This window comes from Crassostrea angulata, chromosome 6 (genome assembly GCF_025612915.1).
Source record: "Crassostrea angulata isolate pt1a10 chromosome 6, ASM2561291v2, whole genome shotgun sequence".
Classification (NCBI taxonomy): Eukaryota; Metazoa; Mollusca; class Bivalvia; order Ostreida; family Ostreidae; genus Magallana; species Magallana angulata.
Genome location: NC_069116.1, coordinates 51,216,406 through 51,220,006, shown reverse-complemented (window position 1 = coordinate 51,220,006; position 3,601 = coordinate 51,216,406).

Here is a 3,601-nt window from a genome sequence, read left to right as displayed (position 1 = left end):
CTATAATCCCACAAGGTTAATGATGACGTAGAGTTTTCCCATTGTCTTAGAATTCGAAAGATATACTGGAATATAACTCTAGATCATTACACTTGGGATTTTACATGTAATCCATTTATAAGTAACCGAGCGTAAGTTGTTATTTCTTATCAAATAGGAGCGCACTTTGCTTAGAATGTTGAAAAAAACTGATCATTCCTATTGTAAAATAAATGCATTGAATTTTCCCTTTTCAAAATTTCTCAAATGAAGTTTTTGTGAATAAAAACTGACAAAAAGAAAGAAAATCAGTGATTATATTAATGATTCTGAAATTAGATGTAGAGAATTATTATTAAAATTTGTATTTTACCACCACGTGAAAACTAGATACTTTTCCATTCCATGTTCATGGATGCTGATTGACCTGGGGCTCGCACAATATTTCTCTCATTAATACATGTACTAATGCTAGAAGGTCAATAAAAGCATTCACATGTACATATTTGACATGTATACTAGTATTTATATCTGGTGGTGACATTTGCATCGTTGTTTGATATCTCGTAAAAAATTATCATACATAATAATTTCAAACGCAACCAAAACTTCTTTTGTGTGATAAAGTAAATGACCATAAAAAGCTGACCTAAACATATTTTTTTTCAAATTGATTCCCTTTTCATCATCGATAAATGTTCCTTTTTCGCCCCCTCTGCTGAAATTGACCTTTTGATAGCAATGCTACAGTAACACTTAAACTGCATCAAAGACGTTATCAGAATGAATACAGAAAACTCGACTACAAGTCGATATTACATCAGTATAAACCTCAAGCCTGGATTGATCGGTCCGTCACCGAACACAGCAATGCTATAAATTAACAATAAAATCCCACATTAGAAGATGAACGGGTATTTCACCAGTCTCTTTTATACCGGCCAGGTATTATCGTTACCCCGAGTATCTCGAGTACGAACTAATAAATCACATGAGGGGATATCTTTTTTTTTTTTTTTGGAAGAAGAAAAATCTATATGAAGTTGGTCTCTGTTTGTGCCGTTCTATTAAGAAATCAAGGAGCATATGATTCATTGATTCACATCCCTTCGAGGGTCTTTAGGCATTTTGTCGAGACGTTGCAAAATCATTGGTTCAAGTGCCAAAAAAAAAAAAGAATTCAGAAGCTGTGACATGCTATTTTCTCGAACTATACGTGTACTTCACACAAAGCTATAAAATACTTTGCCGTCGTCGATTGCTTATATTAAGAGAGCTGGGTGTTCGTGACCATTTTTAGGCTATATTCGCCTTCTTTAGACGAAGAGCTCTCTATAAATATATAGGAAAATGTTCAAATTTTAAAGCTAAATAGTTTATGGCCCAAAATATCATATTTCGATATTTAAGGCAGATCTAGTGATTAATTTGTTGATCATCCAGCCTCGTTAATATGCTTTTTACGTGTACTAAGAATAAGTGATACACATTTGAATATTCATATGAACTCTGACTTACAATACCATTGCAGTTTTTGGCAAGGTCACTTCGCTTCGAATGTACCTCCTAAAACCCAATGGATTCTCACCGATGGTAATTGTTCCCCCGTAGAGACCTGTAGTAATATCAATTACAGTAATTTGATTTACGAAACTTTTTCGATTTTATCACCTTGAATGATTTGACCTTTACAACGGTGTCCGGATAGAGCAATTGGAAAAACTCAACAGCGCGTTTGGGGAATGCACTTTACAAACGCCGACGTCAAACAAAAATTGCATGTAGCTAGTAGTCGCAACGCCATGCAACCCGCTTTCTCGCTTTCATAGAAAACGCCACAACTTTACACGATACACCGTCGTGCTAATATTACCTCAGACAACGATTAATTACATCGTCAACGAACGCATGATCGCATAAACGCCACGTACCTCTAATACAGCGAAATTGCAACACTACGACTACGTATTGTGTGAAGTTGGGTTAGCGCGACGGTGTTTTATTTAAAAGTCTTATCGGTAAAATTATAGCGCAAATGCGTATTATGTGACATTGACCTTGCACTAATTTCCCTCGACGCGCTTTTGAGTTTTTTTTTAGGGTTTTATCGGGGTACAAACAAATGTCTTGTTGCAGACAATCGTTCTTTTGCATTATACTTTTCAGTCAAACGAAATATTTTCATCATTAAAAAGACTTTAAAAGACCGAATTAGTCTGTATAAAACTCCGCATGACGCTTGCCTCGCACCCAGAAGTTAAGTGTTTGAATCCAATTCGCAATTGTTGATTTTTCAAAATGATGTAACATTGCCAGTCATGTGTGACGAGATAAGAGTAACAATCAAAGATCTATTTGTTTTTAAAAAAAATCGTCCATGTACTGCGTATCTAAGACAAAGATTGAGCTAAACATAGAAAATCATTAGACAAATATTTCATTTTAACTGCTGAAAGATAGCTTATCGGAGAACATGGGTTTTCCCGGAAATTTACTTTTTAAACTAACTGCATATGACCCTATTGTAAAACTTTGTTGTGTGTACGACTTTACGACTTTTTATTACTATTTTCATTTATTTATTTATTTATTTTGGGGGGGGGGGGGGGTTGTTTGTTTTTTGTATTTTGACCTTTGTGGAAAATTATGTTGAAAAGCAGAGCTTTTAAATTAAATGCTCATATTAAGTGTGTGGCCGTAGTTATTGAATTCTGTCTTTTAATATTTAAATTTAGCCTCATTGAATATTCAATGAAGCGAGCTAGTAATTTAAGAGGTAGGATTTTAGTTCATCAGTTTTATTACTTGTGTAAAGGAACAATAGTATAGATACACGTATTTACTCCCTAGTACATGTTTACTGTAAAAAATGACAACCGACAAAAAATATAATAATAAAATGTATGAATTGTAAAAAAGAAAAATTAAAAATTGAATTTCATTTATGAAAAAATTTGTATTAAATTAAATTCTAAATACAGACATTGCTGTGTGTGTTCGTGTTTTTTTTTTTTTTTTTTACCTCAATCAACCTGAAATCCCCCTTTCCGAACGAATTATTGCTCTGATATCAACTAACGATGGGTTCTGAGAATTTAAGGTTGAATCAATGTTTAATACAATAAATGAAAATTATCTATAAATCGCGTAAAATAGATTGGAATTGAATGTGACAATTCTATATAACGACCAACAACCGAATTATTTTTTCCATTTTCATTCGCTCTATGAAACAAACACCGAAAATGAATAGTTTGCTTTTAATAAATAACCTATACTAACGCATAAGATCGGCCATTACCCTAGGGACATAGAAATTGTAATATCGGGAGATCCTTAAAAAAACTCAGATGATTAGGCAAAGGTTCAAAGTTGAGGACCTTTACTATCAAAAACATATCAGAATTATCAAAAACCATTGATTGCGTATAAAAAATGTAGATGTCTTTGTCTTGCCGTAAATTAATAAACCGACCATTAAGTAAATTGTCTCTCTCTCTCTCTCTCTCTCTCTCTCTCTCTCTCTCTCTCTCTCTCTCTTTCTCTCAAATTGAAAGAACAGGATCGAAACCTGGCCAAGACATGCAATTTGTATCTACAGATAAAGACAAGCAGACAACAA